The 22053-nt window shown below is 38.0% G+C and overlaps 1 protein-coding gene across 4 annotated transcripts in view; it reads left to right on the plus strand.

Annotated features, from left to right (window-relative positions):
* The window catches only part of NAV3 (neuron navigator 3), a 553670-nt gene that overhangs the window by 87612 nt on the left and 444005 nt on the right, over positions 1-22053 (plus strand). The window contains exon 1 of one of the 4 annotated variants that reach the window (XM_054072793.1): positions 21115-21135. The exons of the other annotated variants lie outside the window; for them this stretch is intronic. The gene's annotated coding sequence lies outside the window, so the exon portion shown is untranslated. Of the gene's footprint in view, positions 1-21114; positions 21136-22053 lie in introns of those variants that run through there. 4 annotated transcript variants of the gene reach the window in all.

Genomic DNA, 22053 nt, shown 5'->3' on the forward strand with positions numbered 1-22053 from the left:
TCTTCAAGTAATGTTTACTACTGCAAATTAGATTTCTTCATGATTTTGCTCCTGCCTGAAGCGAACCTCATTCCATTTTGTGTATGAAGAGTGGAAGTTTGTGGTCTGAAAATGAGACCATAAAGTGTTTTGTGGTCACTTTGGATGCTATGGATTTGGATACATTCTTGTTGTTGTTGTTTTGTCTTTTCTTGTAGACGTTTCCTACAGCTTTAGGATCGTAACAACTTTAAGAAACCTACTCTTTGTTTATGGTAACCCTTGGTTTGGATTATTTTTTTCCTAGTTGTTTATTTTCTTTTTAATATTGTTCTTGTCCATGGTGTAGCATAGGCCTTCAGAGAGCTTATCTGGAATCTCTGCAGGATGCTGGGCTGTATTGATATCTTAAGTGTACAGACCTGAAGATAGAAATGGAGGCTTATGGGAAATCACAGAGGAAACCAACATCAGATCTCGAAACTGAATCCAGATTTTAGCACAACTGTAACAATATACATCCTCTGGCTACTATCCATGTCCTTATTTCCTGCAAATTTAAGTTTTAGACAGGGAGCTTTGGAGATACTAGCCAAGATCAGACTGTTGAGATTCTTGTGGCTTTTTGTAGAGAACTTTAAGTCTATAATACACTACTCTTCCTTTCTACAAGGTGTAGTTTGAATCTGCGTGAAGGTCTCCCCTGTGAACTTGCCAAGTAGCTAAACCAGATGTGCCTGGCTATGCAGAGATAAAATGAGAACCGCTTTGATGAAAAAGAGAGGGGAAAAAAAAAAGAAAACAGAGAAGCAGAGAAGAGAATCCAGCAATAGCAAATATAGGAATGGGCATGTTAAATATATCTTGAAATATGGTGATTCATGAATTGCTTGTGTATTTTTTTTTCACCAGGGCCTGGAAAATGATAGGAAAAAAGACAGATTTCACATAGGACTGAGTCAGCGCAGGACTTCATTGCATATTTTGTGTACTGGGATATGGGTATTCCTGGGGTCAAATCCACATGTGCTGCTGTTTTCCATGTGTGCTGCAGTTTACATAGTGACTAACAGTGAAGAGTTACTGGGGATTGTATCTCGCTGGTGGGAGGGGGCTGCTGCTCAGCCATCCACCCCCCCCAACACTTGATATGTGTACTGCAGATTGTTAGCTGTAATATTGGCTTAAAAATTTGTAAGAATAGCTTGTACCTGTTTTTCTGCTGCCAGAGGATTGTTTGTCTCTGTGATATTTTTGTGTCACTTGGGTTCTACCATTTTTTAATTTTCTTTTTCTTTTTCTTTTTTTTTTTTTCCCTGTAGGTGTGTGCTTTGCAAATATCCAGTAGAAATCTAACACAACATGTATTGTAAGCTTGGGTATAGATTTAACTGCCCTATAAAATCTGACAAAAGAATAAATGCAAATGACTTGGCTTGGCCTAACGGGCTTTGTGAGCTGTGTGAGAGGCTTCATGCATGTGAGAGAAGCTGCAGACTGATAATAAGGTGGATGGGTCTTTTAAAAACTGGCAGTGAATGTCAGGACAATATATCAGCTCTGAAGTCCTCTAGTCTTAGTTAAATCATTCACTGGTAAATGAATAAGTCTCTATTAAATTGTCATGAGCTATACAGCTATTTAATTCCTTTGTTTGCTCTCTCATCTATGGTGGGGCTGCAGGAAAGAAGCCAGCTGCCTCTTTGCTGTGTCCGGCCTCCTGTGCGCCAGATTCAGTGACGGCTCTGGTAGGATGGTGACAGCTTGTTCCTGATGCCGGCGGAAATGAATGTGCAGGAGGATGGCAATTCCTGGGAACAGCAAGGAGAAAATACACAGGAGGACTTTCTACGTGGACCCTTTAGGTCTCGAGAAGGAGGGAGAGGGGGCAAGAAGTATCAGAGAGGGTGAAAACATGAACAAAAAGGATTCTTTTGGAAAGGGCAGGCTGAGCAGAGGGGAGACGGGTTTGCGTGTCTCTCTTACTATAATCCAGTCTTGCCCACCAGAGAGGTGCTGCCTCTGTTTTAAAAGGTCTTAGCTTATATTCTGCTAAAATCCAGCACTGGAGACTCAAAACCCTTCTGGTTTTCTTTGAGGTGCCGAGTATAAGAAAAGATGTAGTCCAGGTTGCCTGAAAAGGTCATGTTTAATCAGGGACCCATCGGACAAAGATTCCTTATGTCTGAGACCTGATTGTGTATCTGGTTCAAGTCAGTCCCAGACATTGCATATGATAGTGACATAAGTACCTATAGATACCAGGCTTTGTTAGTGAAAATTTGATTCAAATAATATTTTGTTACTACATCATTTATTTCTCTAGAAACACGCTTAATAATTCCAATCAGGAAGCAAAGTTTTATTAATCTTGCCCTGGAATGGATATTCTGATTTTCTTCTTACATAACTGAGGCTTGGCTAAACAGGGAAAAAAAAAAAGAAATGTTATTTGAGAGTTCACATTTGAGGGCTGTGTGTGTAGGGGAGATAAGCTGAAGTTTGAAAAAATACAACGATTAATTAGACTTGAAGAGGTAATGATGGTAGGAGACTATAGAGGGCTGATGTGTTTACCTGCAGTCTCCAGTTTTCTTGTCTACAATACACAAGGGAAGGAAAACAGGAAAAATATTCCACGAGCATAATGTTTTTCTTTGCCTCAAAAGCGTGTCTGATTAATTTCTAATACAGTAGTGGCAGCTGCTTTATATATGCTCCACATGTCTCAATTGTCCTTTTTACCTGCTGATGTTCAAATAAGAATTGGTAACTCAGTCTTTTTTTTTTAACAAAAAATATTAATTGAAAGGAAGTTAAACATGAATGCTAGTCAGGAATTCATTATTATCAGATTATTCTCTTGTGCGTTCTGTTTATGGCATTGACAGCACTGAATAACATTACTGGTTTTCATAGGCAGCACTGTATTATTATTCTTATTATTGCCTGGTGTATTTAATCGTAATTTTCATTACAGATTTTATGAGGTGTGGATTAAAGGTAAAAATCTCTGGAGTTGAGCTGCCAATAATCATGTTGTGGGTTTCAATTTTAGAGTAGTTCCTCCAATTATTCCGCTTAATTTTAAGAAGCAAAGGTCACAGGAATAAATATTCTTAGTGTGAATAAACACTGAGGAAATTATTGAAGACCTGACTATTATCATATCAACTGACAGTCCATTCTGTCAATCTAGATACTTGCAGGTCACAGTGATGGCAAATCTGCACACATTTTTGGTAGCACTGATGCTAGTAGTCAGAAATTTTAAAGATGCTTTTGAAATGTTCTCTGTGAGGCCAACTGCTCCAGTAAAACCACTGCAGGATCCATATGCATTATTATGAGTCCAGGTAATTCAACCAGGTAATTCATTTTGATGAATTTCATCCTTTTTTTTAAATTATTTTTTATTGATAGGACTAGAGGACTGCAGCGTGGTCTGGCTCTGAAGTTACCTTTGCTTTGTGCAGGCAGTTGACTAGATGGCCTCCAGAGGTCTTTTCCAACCTAAGTCCTTTTATCATCTTATGAATTGGCCTAAAATATGTTTTCCCCCACTCCTCCCTGCCTTCTATTCAGATTTCCTATATATTCCTTTTCTGATTTCCTTTACTGACAAAAGTATGCACATCAGAATCAACAGAATGTAACCAAAATTGTAACTCTTAATTGTCTCGACTACTTTTGCTATGCATAAGTAGCATAGCATTGTGGACACACATATGGAGATGTTTGTAATGGCGAATGGAATAGAGCTAAGTATAAATACATGATGTTATGTAAAGACTGATAAATGGCAAAATGAGAAAGGATAACAAAAGATAAAAAGCATCCAGTTTTTCAGAAAAAAGCTGTAATAGAGATCTGACAAGAAGAGACCTTTGGATGGGAAATGAAGAACAGTTTTATTCCTGTGTATAAATGGAATTCAGAGTTGCAATATATATTGAAATGAAAAAGCAAACATATTTGTCACTTGGATATAAAGGAAATGTGGGAGATTTATATCCCTGCACTAAAAAAAACCCTCATACATAATATAGCCAAGCATTTTAGTTTTGTCAAATGAGAGGGGAATAATTATTCACTCTGGTTGATGTTCTATAAAGGAATGTACTTATTAAAACTAGATGCATCTGATAGAAAATTTAAAGCTCTGCCTTTATAAAAATCTCTTTTCTTTCTTTATGGTGACATTTAAAAGGAAGAAAAAATATTGCAAGATTTATCAAAAAAAAAAAAAACCAACAAACCAACCAAACCAGTCTTCCCCCCTAAAAAAAAAACAACCTCTTCTTCTCTTTTCTTTTCCAGAGAAAATTCTTTTTTTTTTTTTTTTTTTAAATTAAAAAGCTTATGGAATTGTAAGTGAAACCCCACTATAGAGATACAAGATGAAATTATTTGGGATACATCTTGAATCACCAACAAATCAGGATGGATGTCTTTGTCTTTGAGAAGCATTGTTTTAATTTTCCTCTGAATTATACAAATGGGAATCCATTTACACATACCTTAGATGGGGGAAGAGTTTATGAGAAACTTATGAAAGATGAGCTAGGTCCCAGAAGCACAAGTAATGCCTGGACTCTAACAGGTGCTCTAAAGTAACTGCTGGTGGGGCCAGGGCTGGAATACAAACAACCTGGTAAGACTCTAGGAAGGGAATTTTTAAAATATGACGCTACTACTTTCCTTATTTTTCAGAAATTTTGATGGACCTTGCTGGCCCTTAGGTTATACTTGCTGGTCATGATCATTTGACATCTCGCTTCTACAGTGTTTGTTGGAAGGGAAGGGCTGCTGTTGCCAAACTTAAGAATAGCAGCATATTGGTCTTCCTGAAAAAAAGATTTGTGTGTTTATGGGTTCTTCTGTTACTATCAGAGCCTCTACACCTTCATATTGCTTAAGCATAATTTTCAGACTTTTAAGGATTTTGTATAGCTGCTTTGTGATTGTGCCTGAGAAGCCAATTCAAACTGGCTTTCCTAAAAAATTATCTGTCTAGTTCATTATGACTTGCGTGCCATGTAAGGATTTTGTTGAAAAGGAGGTTGTGCTTTAGAAAAAAAAGTGATTCCTTCTGCTTATAATTTTAAATTGTTATTATGTGAAAATGGATATTTTTCATGGAGGTGATTCTTTTATTAATTTCTTTCCCCATTGAGGTCGTGACATATGGTATCTATGGAAACAGATATTGGCTGTTACTGCACATCATCAGGGCATTACGTTGTGTTGTAAATATTGTTCATCTCTCATGACACTGGCTGAGTTTAGGTTGCGTTTCTTTCTCTGTACTGCTTGAGTGTGGGCCTCACTGTGCTTCTGAAATCTATAGATAAAGAAATAAATAGCCCTGAAACTATTCATAAAAGGAAGACATCAAACAAGTTGGCAATGACTGTGTTTAACATATAACGTGTATTAAGGTGTCCTTATGGTTTGTGAGGTTAGCTGTGTTATTTTGTGTAAAGGACAAAGTCTATTGCCACCTCATGCACATGAGAAACCATAATGATACTAGTGAAGAATTAGTTTAAGAGAGTGAACATCTTCAATTTGAAGGAGACACATAAAGCTTCCGGTGACAGTGGAAAGCTCTAACGACAACCCTTTCAGAGATCCCTATGATCTGGAGAAAGGAGAAAGGAGAGAAGGGGTATATGTGTAAATATGTGTGAGGAACTGGTATAAATCTCTTACTAGATTTCCTAGATACTGTCATGTCTCCAGAAATAATTTTATCAACCAGTTCCACTGTGTTATCTGATAGAATGTGTCTGAAAACTGGAAACACTCATTTATAATTTTAGAAGTCATGCTGAATTTACATTAAAATACAATAATGCATTTTTAATGGTAATGGCATTCTTGTAATAATGTATTTCTCAAACTACTTTAGCTTTGTCTTAGTAATAATTTCAAGCAATGTTTAAAAATTACTAAACTTTCTTAAAATTGTGAAATACACAATAAGCGTAATCATCATTGCACATACAACGTGATACTTTGAGCATTTATGATCTTTGGAACTCCATAATAAAAGTGAAAAGAGCCATAGCTATAGGTCAGTGTTGGAGTCCACTTTAGTAGTATCGATACCCAAAAAAAAGGAGAAAATGCACATATAAAACCTCACATAAACTGTATTTTATTTCTTGTAAGTAAAGAATTCAAATGGATAGACATCTCTGCCTTGGACGGGTATTATACAGTGCATGTGATGAACATGGATGAAATGCCTTTTTTTGACTTGTTCTTCTCTTGAAAAGTGATTTGCTGTCATCTTCATGGCTGTTGTGATCACTGTTATAGAAAGTATTTCAACATTCTCACATGTCAAAATGGTTCCTTGAATCTGACAGTTGGTACCCAAATAAAGTCATTACCTAAAGCAGCAGCAAAGATGAGAATGTGCTGCTATTATTACTTTTGAAGAGAAGACTTATTTTTAAACTCTTCTCAGCCTGCTATTATGTGCATGCTGGTTTTACCTTATTATTAAAATATCACAACAGAGATCAAATTCAGCTGTTATGAAGAAACATGCCATCTGTATGTAATTCTATTGCTTAAAAGTATGGTATGTTAAGTTACGGAAAAAAAATATCATTTTTTCTAAAAATTTATTCCCCTTGTATAAAGACCAAGCAGGGCTTAAATATTCATAGGTTTCCCTTTTTGATTTTGTTAACAGATAAGAGTGGAAATGGAAGTATTTGGGTCAAGTTTTCAGGTATTAAATGTACTAAATGGAACTGATTTGAGAAGGTATCCCACCGTAACCCAGGGGAAAGAGGAATTTGGTTAACTCTTGCATGGCATAGGGCAGCTAAAGGCAGCTCTAGTTGATACAAAACAATGTCAGCCCCATCAGGGCTTTTGTAGGCACGTGAAATGCAATTACTTTCTGCCCCATGTATGTTTCTGGTGTATGAAAAAGGGACAGAATAAAAGTCCATGACCTTGTCCTGTCTTCATGCTATTTTCTTATTCTCTTGTGTTATATTGATTTGTGTTTCACTAAGCTCCGTGAAAACATGTGGAAGTTGTGTGGATTGCCATTTGATAACCCAGCAAATGGCCATCTCCTTCAGAGTGGGGTGTTGGTGTAAGAAAATGTGAGGGATAAGGAGAAAGATAAAGCTGTAACTCCCTGATGCTCTTATAAGTGGCATAGAGGTAGCTGTGGTAAGACAGTAGGTGATGTGATGTAATACTTATCATCTGTGTTTCTGGTTATTGCACTTTATTTTCTTTCCTTGCCTCGGTAATGCAAAAGTGTAGGAACCTGATTAAGGTACTTCGTAGCAGTTTAGCACCTTTTAAGGAGAAAAGTGGGAGGATTTTGTTTTTAACAGAAGATATATCAAATGTACCAATAATGGCTGAAGAGTGGTTGGGAAAACTTTGATCCAGCTGTCCATGAAGTCTGTGGAAAAAGTCTAACCAACTTTCCTGGGAATTAGAAAGTGTATGAAAAATGCAGACCATGGGAAGCACAGCTATTGCACTTTTCCTTTCAAACTTAACTGAGCCTGATTAAGCATTGCTATGCTCCAGTTTTCTTCAGAAAGCAGTAACTTTTGTCACCCTCCTCCCCTTTTCTACCTACAGAAAATCTGGTTTTACTGATGTGTCTTGTTTCGTCTTTTATTTATTTTTTTTTATTGCAAGTATGATGATGCAGCGTATACCTGCCTTGTTTGAGGGGTGAGTATGTGCTCTGTTCAGATGAAATAGCCTTATTCAAGCTCTTATGCATTAGAAAAATGTTAGCATAAACTGTATTTTTCTCTGGATACCTTATTTCAGTGGCTTTAGACTAGATTGGTATCTGCCAGTTCTGACTGTTGACAAACTGTACAATCTTTCATTCCATGGAATAACAGGAGCGCAGGTAGGAGAAGGACTGTAGATAGTGCTAACTGTCTGAAAATGCATTTTATGCTTGCATGTAATAAAGCTAGGAGCAAATATAAAATGCATTGTCTGGATTATGGCACTTTGTACAGTGGATACAAATCCCTGTATTACCTTCCTGGTTGGGTAAGGCAGATGTGAAAAGGTTATGGACTGCTTGTTGGATATTTATTTCAAGTGCATGCCTGCGTTTCTTTAATATGCAGGCATTTAACATCTCTGAGGTGAGGGCTGAGTTGAAGCAGGTCGCGTGCTTGTATGTGTTGGGCTAGATACAGACTAGCCACTCTTGATCTTGTTTGTCAACAAGCTGTTAATCTATTTCCAGATATATTTTCCAAAGAGGCAGGAAGGGAGTACGTAATTCAGAAGAGCGTGGTTGTCCTTGGCCTCTCTTGCTGTGAATAGTACTTTCCTGGAGAGAGCAGCAAGGACGAAGGCAGGGTTCAAGGTGTGCTATCTCTTTGCTGTCACGAGTAGGCTAGTGCCGGGCGGGTGGCTGTGGAAAGCTCTCACCCTTAGAATAAGAATGTCTGGAATCATTGCTAGCACTTGTACTTGCCAGGCAGAGAGCAGACATATTTCTGAGTGACCTTCTAGTTCATCAGATTCCTAACCTATGCTGGCTCAATGCTGAGAGCACTGAGCCATATCATCCCCTGGGCAACATCATAGTTGGCACTTAGCGTGAACCTGAACCGTGACAGACTTCTTCTGTTGCCAGAGGTAAAATTAGATGGTTTCACAGGCCATATGTGTGAACTCATTCATCTGCAAGGCACTGAGCTATTTGCAGTTATCATACCTGGGAAGAACTGGGAGTATGGGGGAGAGTACCTTCAATGGGTGAAGATAACACTCTCCTGACCTTCTCTGCACCCAGCTTTTAAATCACTGCTGAACAGTGATATTCCCCCCCCCTCCCCGGCTCCTCCTTGTCCCCCCTACTCCCCCATATATTAATGGAATGCAGATCATCACCAACTGATTTAGTGAATATTGTTGGACAACTATGAAGAAGGTTGTGCTTGGATGTTTTTGTTTCCTACTCAGGAAACACAGTGGTCAACTTGAGAAAGGGGCAATTCTTATTTCCTCTTCAAAAGTATCACTCACATGAGATATAATGAAGGTCAGCAAAAGCTGTATGAAAAGACAGAGCGTGAGAAATATGTAATAAACATTTCCTATGAATCTGGAAAAGAGAGGACCCTTATGTCTTAACTTCCTGGTCAGCTCCACGAAATGAATTTCCCTTTTTCTTGTTGATAGCCTGCCTCTTACAATGACTTTGTCAAGATCTTCCCTAACTTTCTCCAAGGAGTTTCGCAGCAGGTTTGGAGTTTCTTTAAGGCTTAGCTAGTTACTCCTGGAGCTGTTGATTGGATTTTGGATTTTACCCTAGCTTAAAGCACAAAAGCACCTACTCAGTAATATTGAGACAGGTCATATCATTTTGTTCTTCAGCATGCTTGATTTCCTGTTATCCTCCAAATGTCTGATGAATTGTGCTATAGTTGATATGACTAGGGGGGATAAAAAAAATTCTGATGCCTCTGAAAAAAGCTATAAGATACCTCCTCAGGCACACAAAGCACCATCCAAAATGTGAGAATATGGGGGTAGCTTGGCTATGGGATATGTCAGCTGAGGGCACGGTATCCCAGCTGCTGAAAGGCAGAGGCTAGTATTACCTGCAGTGCGAAAATACTTGCCATGTTTTTGCACAATATTCAAATTTCTCCTGTAAGAGGAACTTAATAGCACTTAATATGAAGTGAAATAATATATTTGGCAATCTCTTAAGGAAGGCACCATAAAAGGAGCAAGAGCTTGAACTGTGCAGACATTATAGTCAGTGCTGTTTGTAGTCTCTTAGTTTGAAAGTTTCTGTTTTCAAAGGAGCATTGGGAGAGGCAAATGATGTTGGACAGCATAGCCAGATGCAACTGCAGGTGCTGTAAGTTTAGAGTCCTGAAGAGCTTATGTTGTTCTAATAGTGGGTACAAATGTGTAGTTTTATTCCTTCCTCATAAGATTGTGATCTTATAATCAAATTAAAGTTATACTGTATGCAAAGATAGCCATTACGGTGTTGCTTTTCTTGACCATGATAATAATGGGTTCAAAGAGGACTTAATCTTCAATATCATATAGTGGCAATAGGAGTCTATGTAAAATGAGTGCTGTCTTACCTTTTGGGAATCATCTGAGTTGATGGGTTTTAGAGGGTGTTTCATTAAGGCAGGGTGTATAAATTCAGTGATTTTCATGTTTTTCTTTATCTCGTACATAGAATTCCCCTGTGTTTAAGTGGAACATAACTTCTGCTTAACAACATGGAATAGAAACATTTAGAATTTCCAGGGAGAAAAGATGTTTGAGTGAGTGAAATGTGCAGTATTTGTAGATAACCTTACCCAAAGTAAAGAAAGATTTCATTACCAATTTCAGTTTTTCTTTATTCTCAGAGTTGACTTATGCCTCAAATTCTGTTTGAACTGAGACTTTGGGATTTCTTAAATACAGTACTTTGAATGACTTTCAAAAGTTTAGTTAAACTGTTGGAAAACTAGACGAAAAACTAAATGTGTTCATTCAGTCCTTCTACTTTTTATACCAAATTTCTCCTACCATATGCAAGAGAAATTTAGTAAGAGATAATGCCCTAATAGTGTTATTTTAAATTAAGACGAGCTTCATTTCCCTTTCATTCTGCTTAATATATTTTCAAAAGCCTGTAGTAATATGCTTATTTATGAAGGAAATGAATAAGATGAACTTTCAACCACTGGCAGCTTGTTTGGATCCCTTGTATTTGGAAGTGGGAAAGCAAGGATGTTTTTCCAGTCTAAATCAGACTGTATGCACAATGCCTGTTTATTCTAAAACTGCTTACCATATGTACTTAGGTCCTAAGTAGGTCTTAACAATCAAGCAATGTTTGGATAAATGTGTTTCAGAGCAGATTTTAGGGATTCCCTGAGCACTGAGATAGGCAAGTTAGGTACCGCAGGAGACTCTGTTTTTGACGATGAAGTCATTTCAAGATGTGCCTTGCCCTGGCCACTCCTGCACAGAAAATTGCCATTTGTTCACTGGCATGGTATAAGTGTTTGTGGAGCTGCAGTGTAGGTCCTTGGAAAGAAGCTAGGTAAAACATGGCATGGAAGCAAGAGGACTTCCTAATTTTCGTACATTTGAACACAGTAACATTGGTTTTACAAAGCCCAACAGCTTAAGTAAGTAGGATGGACGTGTCTCCCTTCATAGCACTGTACATTGATTTTGACTTTAGAGTCAGTGGAAGCACATAGTAAGACTATCATATGTAGTTCCATAAAATTAGCTGCCTTTAATGAGCTGCTGTGTTAATTTAAAACATATTCACCATGACAAAGACATGCCATGCAGTTGTTGAATCTCATTTGTGTTTTGTATAATTGAATATTTAATTATAATTGTAAAATGATAATATAATTAGCATAATTTATTTGACAAATCCATATTACTATCCTTAATTACATTATTTCTAACAATACTGTGCATTAAAGATATTCCGATAAGAGTTCACGCTTCTATTCCTTGGTGCTTGCCCTCTAGACATCTGATAGTAATCCTTACATTTCTGAGGGAAAAATCTATCATTTCAGCGTTATGGAAATGCGTGTAGTCTGGCAAATCAATCCCTTTAACCTCTCTTACCCCAATGGTTTTGGTTATTCATAGCTTTTTGCATGAAACTGTAAAAGCATAAAACTAACACTAATGCAGTTTTACATCCCTGCAATCTGTTCTGCTTTCGGCATGTTTGAATCACTGCAGATGTTCTGAAAGAATGTAATGCAAGTACTGTGTATGGTGGATTTTTCACTTCTAAAGACTCATCTTTGAAGAAATATTTGTTCGGCGATATAAACTGGTTTAGCCATATGTCACAAACCTGAAAAAGAACCAGACTCATTCTACAGCCATGCCCATATACTCTTGTGTAAACTGGAAATATTTGGGATATAAACATGCTGGGAAAGACTGACAGTATTCTTGAAGGTACGGAGGATGTGTCAGCTCTGTCACTCACAAAGGACCTGTCTGTGAAGGAGCTGGAGTGGAAAAGCCAACTCTGTGTGCTGACTCGGTCTCAGCAAGGGTCACGTTGGGAGCATATGTTTTTTGGGAGCCTCCCGGAGCCTCCAGCTCATGTAGGCACAAATGATGCCTCATGAACTGTTTGCCCAGATGTGGGACGTGGCATGTGAATACCCTGATGTCACCTGATTGTGATAATTTTAACTAAATGTGAAGCATTAAAAACTTCCATCTTTCTCTCTATGCTGATACAGCCCACTGGGAAGGAAGCCTTTTTCTACTTTGTGTACCACTATGGATGGAAGTTCATCAGCGCTCAGTGCAGAGACAGTATAGGTTGTCTGCACTATATGAGTGCATACAGCCCATTGGAACAAATCTTTTATAATTCTGGTTGGTGTGTTTTTATATGATTTGTGATTGTCACTGATTTTCTTTGTTACACCATAGAAAGCAACACCTCAAAGCACTCATCTAATGAGTCTGAGCATTAAATGTGAATTAAATAGGAAAAAAAAAAGGCTTGAAATATCTTTTGAGAAAATAAGATTAGAGATAAAGCAAAGAAAGAACAAGATTTATTGGACAGAAAAGGAAATGGTAATCCTCTGCATTAGAGAAGATGAGGTGAGAAGTACAAACCAAGAGGTAATGAGACTGTGGAAAATGGCTTGTTTCGGTAGGGAAAGATCCAGGTTGTATTCAGAGGTGGCAAATGAGGGATTAGAGGGTAAACTAAACCAGTTACTGGATCAAATTGTGAGGAATCTGGCTCAGTACAAAGGGGTGAAAATCTAGGCTGCTTGAGAAAGGATTAGTATTGAAAAGTGATAATTGCAGTTGAAAAGGAAGACAATGAGGCTTGCACGAGGGGAAAAGAAGGATAAAAATGAATCTGAAAAAGCAAAGTAAAAAACAGGATTTAGTGAAGCAGAAGTCTGTCATGTAATAGAAGCCTCATTTAATCCAGGAGGAGGAAGATGATAACACAAATGAATAATCGTTTTGGTTTCAGTTTTCCTCACGTGGCATGTGCTTCAATCTTTCCTGGAGGACAGAGGCAGGGAGGTCATGGTTCTGATAACATGAAATGGATTTGGAGCATTTACTATTTTCAGCTGCTGCCAGGTAAGCTCCAAGGGGTAAACTTTCAAAACCACAGTTGGAAGATGTGCATACGTTTGTTTGGATGAAAATGGATTTGAGATGCATCTCTCTCTCAGTGAGTTTGCATCCTTAAATCTGTCACAGACCTTTCATTCTCCCCTAGTAATTATTTATTTTTATATAGATATTTGGATAGCAGTAGGGAATTTTTATGTAGCCAGTCTGATTTTTTTTTCCCTGTAGTAGGAAATTTTAGTTGCTAATAATAGCACAGTTTGGAGCGATTTTGTCATTTTTTTACATGAAATTCAGTGAAGCAATAATGAAGAGAGTTAGTCCAACACTAGTAAAATGCATTTAAATCATGCTCTGACTGATTGGAGGAGTTATCATTGAATGAATTATTCATGAGCTATTTTTCAGACATGATTAATGCAAAATGTATTCACACTTTATTTGAAGCAATATTGGAAAATTAATATATGATTGCAATTAATAATTTGAGTGTGGGTAGGCATTGTTCACAATGATTATTGCTTCCTACAATACCTAAGATATGAAAAGGACGAAGTCAGATATAGTGATCTGAAATGAAAAATCTCTGCTTATGCTGCAGACCTGAGCTCTTCCAAGAGAGAAAAACCACTCAGTCCCTTTAGAAATGTCCTATACCATTTTTATTCCAGTGTCCAAAGCTGATGATGCTATTGGCTGAATGCATCTGCTTCTTTATTTATTCTGAGGATCAGGGCAAGATAGTATTTGCTCTAAGGAGCTTTGGTCTATTTTCTCATTTGCTTCATGAAAAATGCATTTGTTTCAGGAGAGTAGTTTTCTGAACAGTTTTTTAGATTTCTTTACACTGCCTGAGGACTGAGTTCTTGTAACTTGTGCATTTCATTTAAATTTTCCCCTTGTCAGTGAAATAGGCTGTGGGACCAAAATGAACATCTGTGTCCATGCATCTTGGTGAGATCAAGGTTGGATACATTTCTCAAAGGTCTGTGCTAGTTTAAAAGAAGTTCTTGGATTCAGTTCCGGATCAACTGTGGTGGCCCATGTTATGTGTGCCATTATATAGTAAGCCGGACTAAAGGACCTGATCTGGCCTTTCTCAGACTCGAATTATATGAATCTTGGTTAATAGCTATTTGTCCAATGTGAAACAGGAGCATGGGGTGGGCTATGAGTTTCAAATTCTATGTATGACTCAGTAGAAGGTGGCTTCATCTCTTAACAATTAGTTTATATTCATTAGAGAAATTTAACTGTAATTGCTCATGATTTTAACTTTTTGCTGCAGTGCAGTAAAAGGCCCATGTATTAGCATCGTATCTTGGGATAATCTGCCACTCCCACATTGTAGCTTTCTTTTGCATGAAGGTAGAAGAAACTGAATACTTTGATGTGTTGTATTCATAATGTTTTTCTTAAAACTTTCTGCTGCAACATGGACTTTGCCCAGTGCCACCTGATGAAAAACAACTAAGTTTTAAGAATGCCCAAAGGAAAGGATGCCTGCTGTGCTTTCTATTTCCCAGGAGACTACTTTTTACGAGCTCATTGCCTTATCTAGAAATTTTGTAAAACCATTGTGATTTACTAAATGCCTGTAAGTTACTTTTTGATGCCTACTCATGTTGTATACTAATACATCAAATAATGAGCCAGGGGAGGAAAAGCTGCTTGGAATGGAAAATCATATTCAGCTTTGCCATTTTAAATATGACTGCTAGACTGAAAATGTATTTGAAGTAACTCTTCAGGATTCTTGACGTGTCATATTTGCAACGAATCTCCTTACTTCATAATGATAATCTGAATTTTAAAATATGAGGGTTTTTTTTTTTTCCTTTTTTTTCCTGAAGGGTCACTTACTCACTTTGGACTGATTTCTGCTTCCTGAATAGGACATAATAGGTCTTTAATGGTCTTGTTGGCCGTGCTTATTCAGAAGTATATTAGTATCACAGGAGTACTTTCAATGCAATTGTCTGAAAGGTGAAAAATGTATTAAGGGTTACTTGAAATGAGGAGGCAGACAAGCTTTGTCTTTACCAAAATAAGATGTGAAGTATATGGCAAGGTGCTCATTTGGAACAGCTAATGTCATTTTGTCAGCAGAACTAAAATTTCCATAGAGACATCCACTTTGGACTAATCTTTTTCTTTTCCAAAACTCTGTAGTGAATGGAATTGATGTTAGAGGAATGATCCACAAAAGTTATTTTTCTTTGAATGGTTGTTAATTATATATTATCCTCTTACATAAGCTCCTCCACTCCCCTTGGCTGGAGATGAGACCCTTCAGGGTGATGCTGCCTTTGCCCATCTCCACTCTTGAATGGGAGTGTGATTTAGAGCTATGCAAAAGATGTGACTGGTTATTTCCTCTTTCACTGCACAAGATGATTTGCATGGTCTCTTTAGAAGCTGAGGTGGAATTCAGTTGTGGAACATTATATTCAGGCTTGTTTTTTCTCCTGGAATTGTTAGGGGTTTTCGGGTTTTGGCCATGGCATGATTCTTACTGTCAGTACCAGACAGTTACATTGCAAAAACTTCAGAAAAATTCCCAAGGCATTCAATAACCTATTGACTGTGATTAGTGACAAACACCTTTACATATTTTTTTTACCTCTGTCAAGAAGAATTCTGATGTCTGATGTGGGTTAAAGGTGAGTTCATCAACCCTTAATAAAATGTCTGTTGTCAGAATTAAAGACAATTGGAAAGAAATGTGGGTGGGCAGAACATAATGTGTGGATGCAGTTATGTAAGGTGAATAAGATTCAGCTTCATTTGTGACAATGACTCACTGAATTGCATGCCAACTTCAAATTTTAAACAATGCAGATATTTCAGGGACACGAGCTTCCATTTCTCAGGTTTCATGTAAATGATAGAAGATCAATTAAGCAGAAAATTTTCTTGAATGAAAAAAATATGCTTCATGATCAACGTCTTTCAAAATGCAAGATATTCCTGCTGCACACTTGATTGCAAAATATTCAAAATCTGTGTGAGAGATCTTAAGAGAGAATTACAATACAGTGTAGTGCTGCATCTTGTGGAGTGAAAATGGTAATGAGCTGAACTATTGGCCCGGGTGACTGTGGTAACAAACAGTTCACCCGTATGATTTTAGTTGCTTGTGTTCTCAATTGAAACATTAATACAAGAGTACTATATTTTAAAATATACTCTTTGTTTAATATTGCAAGAGAGATAATACACATAGATCTATTACTTGCAGCACAGATGCTCACCGTTGAAATCCTACAAAAAGGATTACTTATCACAGAAATATCCCAAGCATTTTAATTAAATGAATAGTAATCTATTATATCAAAGTTTGAAGCTAAACGAAAAAAAAAAAAGATTCAGCAGCCACAGGTTATTATATCTCTATAGAGTGATATATTGAACTATGTCTTATTTTTAACTAAATGGGAACTCTTTTTAAATTCAATTATTAAACATACACACAGTCCGCTTTCTCAGGGGTTTAAAATATGTTTGACTTTTTTTCTCCCTGGTCTTCTGATTTTATTTAAAACCAAGCACCTCCCACCAAAAGAAACACCACCACCACCATTTCAGCCTAGGACAACAGGCTTATCAAACCCTCAAATTTAAATTTGAGTTCCAGTCACTATTTCAGTCACTATCTCCACGGTTGAAGGAGTATGAAATACTGGAAACTTAATCTGACACTCTCTCCCCCCATGCCCCGAACTACATGACAGCACAATCTCTATGTGCTTTAGTTGAGCATACAGCATTGCCCTGAAAAAAGCATTAAATGGATTACCTTAATGATACATTGTAACTACGACAAGATAGTTAAGGGGCAGTAAAAGATTATTTATCCATTGATATGGTTATTAAGTTAAATTTCCAGGTGTATTACTGTGCTCTGGAATTACGTACAAATGTTAGCATAAGATAATGGTCACTCTATTCAAGGCAAGTTTGTTCTGAAAAGTGTTTTGGTAAATATTTGAATTTTAAAGAACTTGTGGCTGTCCTTTGGGGCTAAATTCACATTTAACTCTGACAGCTGACAGTTCTACAGCAATATTTGCCTTTGGGAAATTTCAGTGTGTATTTACTGGGTGGTTGTGATGCTCCCTCCTTGATTTACCTCATTGCTTGAGATTCTCCATTACCAACTACATAAATTGCTGAAGAAAAATTATAACATAAATGCTGTTCCATATTGGGTAATGGGATACCCAATAAGGTATTCCTTTCATAAGTCACTTTCCTTATGTTATAGCAAAGTCTTTTGGGGGTCTGGATTTGTTTGGCAGGTGATCTGTTTTGGCTTTTCAGTGCCTTTGCAGAAGTAAGAGCAGGTGAGCGGGGATGGGTCACAAAGCTTGTGTTTGTCTGTCCAGGTGAGATGTACACATCTAGAAGATGTACACATCAACAAGAACACCTGTTGTTGCATGTTTTTGTTTTAATAACCCTTGTGGCTACCAAGATGAAATATATTGACAGCAATCAAAATAATTTTTTTGTACCCCATAATTCATATTAGAAATTCTTGCCTGTTTTCAGCCTTTTGAGGTTTTCTAGTAGTTTTATATCAAATTCATTTTCCCAATTACATTGCATTTATTTCCTGTAACTAACTGTCAGGCTTCTTAAGATAGCAATTTTAAACACTTGGGGGAAAAAACCCACCCAAACACAAAATCAACAGATAATCCTGTCAGCATGTGATTAACTTGATTTATATGGAATTACAAATGTTTATGTAGCAAACATTTGATCTGCGTGTTGTAAGCTAAGCCTGTGTGACTAAAACGTTTGTCTGCATTTTTGCTTTTGGACACAGTATGGTTGCATGTTCCAATGTAGTCAAAGTGAACAAATCATAGAATACAGAATCAAAGAATAGTTTGGGTTGGAAGGGACCTTAAAGATCATCTAGTTCCATTCCCCCTGCCATGGGCAGGGACATCCCATTAGATAAGGCTGCCCAAGGCCCCATCTAGCCTTGAACACCTTCAGGGATGGGGCATCCACATCTTCCCTGGACAACCTGTGTCAGTGCCTCACCACTCTCATGGTGAAGAAATTCTTCCTAATGTCTAGTTTAAGTCTGCCCCTCTCCAGTTTGTACCCGTTCCCCCTCGTCCTATCACTACAAGCCTTTGTAAACAGTCCCTCCCCATCTTGTAGCCCCTTCAGGTACTGGGAGGTCGCTATAGAGTCTCCTCAGAGCCTTCTCTTCTCCAGAATGAACAAGCCCAACTCTCTCAGCCTGTCCTTGTATGGGAGGTGCTCCAGTCCTCTGATCATCTTTGTAGCCCTCGTCTGAACCCGTTCCAACGGTTCCATATCCTTCTTATGTTGAGGATTCCAGAGCTGGACACAATACTCCAGAATTGTTCTTTGTTACATTTTGTGGCATTTACCAGGCCCTCCAAGTATCTCTGAATATCTGTTACTATAAAAGTTATATTGTTCTTTAGTTCCTCAGAGCAAGGAAATAGTAGTATTTAACTGACCCTGGGTGTTGGTTAGCTTTGTAACTTGTGTTAGATTCAATGCCTGACCATGAGAAAACGTAAGTAAACAAAATTAAGAGCAGGGATTGTTTACATTTTTTGTTCTGAAAAAAAAAACCAAACCCACAACACACAACCAACAAAACCCAAAAGAACAAAGAAAGGAAACAAAAGCCACCTAAAGATAAGATTTGTTTTAGTTTGAGTGTAATTAGTCAGCATATAAGTGCACGTGATCTGAAACACTTCCATCTGGAGAGATGTTTTTCATAGAAATAAATGTTTTTCTCCCTGATTTCATATTCATTTTTTTTCTTTCCCAACTTAATTGATTCAGATGTTTAATATCGCAAGGATGCATTCCTTGTTTTTTAGAACAAAGCAAATGAACGCACAACTCTTTGAATTTTGTTCCGTTCAGGTATTAATGTAGAGTTCTTCTATATTGTTTCAAAAGCAGGGATTTTCGTTGCTGTTACAGTCACCAAACCACTACAATTAGATGTGACTTTACTGTCATCTCATTAATAGGATGGGTATTAGGACTCAGCAGAGTGAATGGAGTTAATTCCTGCTGCAGTTCCTTGGGTCTGCAGGGAGGTGAAGTGAGTGCTTGCCTCCTTGCAGCTGGGGAGAGGAGGAAAATCCAGTTCCAGCAGGAGAGCGCTTTAGGATGCTGCGCAATGGGAGGCAGGAGGAAAATTGCAGTTAAAGACGGAAACCTAAATTTAGGTTTTATCATGTGTCAGACAAACAAACCAACAAACAAGCGGGAGGTAAGCAAATAGCATGCAGGAAGGAGAGATGAAATGGAGCAGACATGGTGGCCAGGAGGCTCTCCATGGGCTGCCGAAGGAAACAGAAACACGAGAGCTGAAGGGATGATCCCCCTGCTGCTATCACACCCGTGCCTTGCAGAAAGGCTTTCAGCGGAAAACATCACCTCTCATTCTCTTCTGCTTTCAGGCATACATCAGTATCGCCTCTTTTTATTTTGCAGCAGAAGTTCTTCAGGTGGCTGATGCTGCTGTGGAGGGGAAGAAGGGATTTTATTTTGTTGGGGTCTTGCCCTGTTGCTCATCCTTCCCACCCTGGGGTAGCAGCAGGCAGCGGTCAGACCTCTCCTCCACCTGGTGCATCTTCAGCACCTGGCTGTTCCTCCAAAGCAGCTTCTCCCAATGCAGTAGTCAAAGACCAGGTCTTGGCAAGCTGATGTGGTGGACATGGGGCACAAAGTGAAGCAAGCTGATAAGCTGGACTGGGAGATTAAGGCAGACCAGGACAGGAGAGATGCAGTAGTCTGGTTAGTTGTCTCTCTTACTTCCCTGGGAGCGTATGCCAGTCGGATTGCTGTCAGCACAGATAGCCCTGCTGTGCCTAATGGCAGCAGGAATAGCTTTCTTCCTTATCTTACAACCCCTACTTTTAAACTCATCTGGTCACTCATTGCTGCAATTTGAAGTAAAGAATGGTTAGTTGCAACCTGTTTAGGCACAGGTTGTGAATCCACATTTTGGACTGTTAATTAATTGGTTTGTGCACCTTATTTAATTTATCTAGCCAAACCAGGTTTTATTTTTTTATTTATTTCTAAGTATTTTGAAACTGAGGGTAATTTTTGATGTTGACATGTAAATAAGTTGTTGCTTTAGGTACTGTTTGTCACAGCCGAGTACTCGTATGCCTGCTTTTGCCTGGCAGCAATGCAGGGAAATTTGAGGTATTTATTCTGCCCAATCAAATGTATATTTATTATTTGAGATTTTCACAGTGCTGTTTCTGAGCTGTTGCGTCTGGTTCAGATACTGTTATAATTAAGGAACCTATTTCTTCTCACTTAATTCAAAATGGTTCTGCATCTAAAATGGAAGCAATCCAGCAAAATTCAATATTTATTCTTGTTGCAAGTGACAACATAACTATAAGGGAAGGAAATTAGTTGCTGTTCAGAGCTATGGAAAGAAGAAAAGTAGTTTTACTCTTCCTAGTAATGCGCTGTGGTTAAAATGAAACATATTTAGTGGCTTGCTTTGTTAGGATTACATGACTACAGAAAAAAGATCTCTGAAAACTGAACATTTTCTTCCTTCTTTTTAGGTGCCTCCCATATTATAAAATATGGCAGCTGCATTGCTAGCCTCTAGCCTTAGAAAGTATTTTTTTGAAACAATCTCTGAGAACTTAGACTTGCCTTTTAAATTTCGGGTTCTCTTGAAATTGGGTAAATGCAATATTTCAGAGGAACTTATCTGTTCATCTCGAATTTATTTTGGGGACTATGGCCATGTTTTAAAAAAAGAGGCTATGAGGTCATACGACTTTTATGAAATAGGCCATTGATGGAAAAAAACTTATGATGAAGCAGCTTTCATGTAGGCAGTGTGAGGAATGGATTTTGGCACAGAAGCAGCACCCACAGCAACTGTGAAGATCAGTGTCTCTTCCATTTTGCTGTCTTGGAGCACTGTCTGGTACAGAGATGTCTGCTGGCAGTAATCAGGTACTGACAATTCAAGAATTCATGGATTATTGATACCGAGAACTTAAAATGTATATGACTTTAGTTCTTGCCCTTCATAAAAGGAATCTTATCAGAAGTGGTTAAATTGTGTCTTCTCTCATGTACTTTATTCTTTCTCTCTGTTAACGGTAGTAATATTTCATTTATTCATTGAATCCAGTCTGACCGCAGCAAATTAAGATTGTGAAAGAGCCGCATAGTAGTCTAGCACTGGTGTCAGTCATGTGAACAGTGACTGGGGAAAGACACCAGGATATTTTCTAAATATCCTGTATTCTTGTTTTGAGTGATGTACTGGCTTGTGATGAGGACTGTCAGGTTGCAGTGTTAATGAATGACTGTTATTTGAGGCACAGGACTACACTGAAGTACTCCAACACTGAGCTACTTAAGGAGGAAAAAAAAATATTAAAGACTTCTAGAGAATTGTTTTAAGATAGTCTTTGTTTGCTTATGTACAATCTGTTTTTCTATGGATTTAAATTTTATTGGCAGTTGTACTTTGTCCCCTTCCCTGACCTTTCTTTCTGGGTCTCTCCATCTACTTTGGTTAATGTGATAGCTGTTTTTTCCTGTCTTGTAGTTCTCCTGAAAAGCCTTGGTGGAGTTAAGTCTGTACTTGCCAGAACCAATCTGTAAGATTTACTCGCCTGTTCTATTTTTAAATTGCTTCCTGCTCTGTGGGAGATGCAACAAGCAGAACCCTCATTTCTATGCAGAATCATAAATCCTGTAGCATTTCCAGTGCATATGCTCCAAGTTAGGCAGAATGGGGAACTGTACCTTTGCCTGCTAGATCCAAACTGAAAGCTGGCTCAGCAGGACACAGAGAGATGCTTCCCTTACTCCTCCCAGCCACCTTTGGACAGAGGTGCCAGATGAATACCGCCTGCTTCA

Source organism: Cuculus canorus, chromosome 1, assembly GCF_017976375.1.
Source record: "Cuculus canorus isolate bCucCan1 chromosome 1, bCucCan1.pri, whole genome shotgun sequence".
Classification (NCBI taxonomy): domain Eukaryota; kingdom Metazoa; phylum Chordata; class Aves; order Cuculiformes; family Cuculidae; genus Cuculus; species Cuculus canorus.